Consider the following 429-nt stretch of genomic DNA (forward strand, 5'->3'; position numbering starts at 1 on the left):
CCGGCAGAAGAACATGTTGGAGACATGCTTGGGCTAGAGTGTGCTGGCCCCTTCATGTCCCCATTACTGGTTGTGAATAGCTGCTTCTGGCTGGAGATCCAGAAGGGACCGAAACCATGGCTGCACATTGCCGTGAAAAGGTGGAGCCTGTCCCCACTCCTAGGGCAGAAGAGCCGTGTGAAACGTGAATATGACAGATATTTGGGGTTAGAGGTTTCTAGTTAGGTCTAGTTAGGTTTCTAGTTGGGGTCAGGTTTCTAGTTAGGATGGTGCCTTTAGGAGTTTGGGGTCACCGTCAATCAAAAGTTTAGTATCCTTCCTAAAGGAGAGGTGGTTGAGGCCCGAGGAGTTGTTTACAAATTGTACAAATGGCATTTCACAGGAAAAGTTCTCCTGTGGCCCCAGGGACAGCAAGGCAGCACCCTCCAA

The sequence above is a fragment of the Psammomys obesus genome, unplaced genomic scaffold (assembly GCF_907164565.1).
Source record: "Psammomys obesus unplaced genomic scaffold, mPsaObe1.curated_primary_1811, whole genome shotgun sequence".
NCBI lineage: Eukaryota > Metazoa > Chordata > Mammalia > Rodentia > Muridae > Psammomys > Psammomys obesus.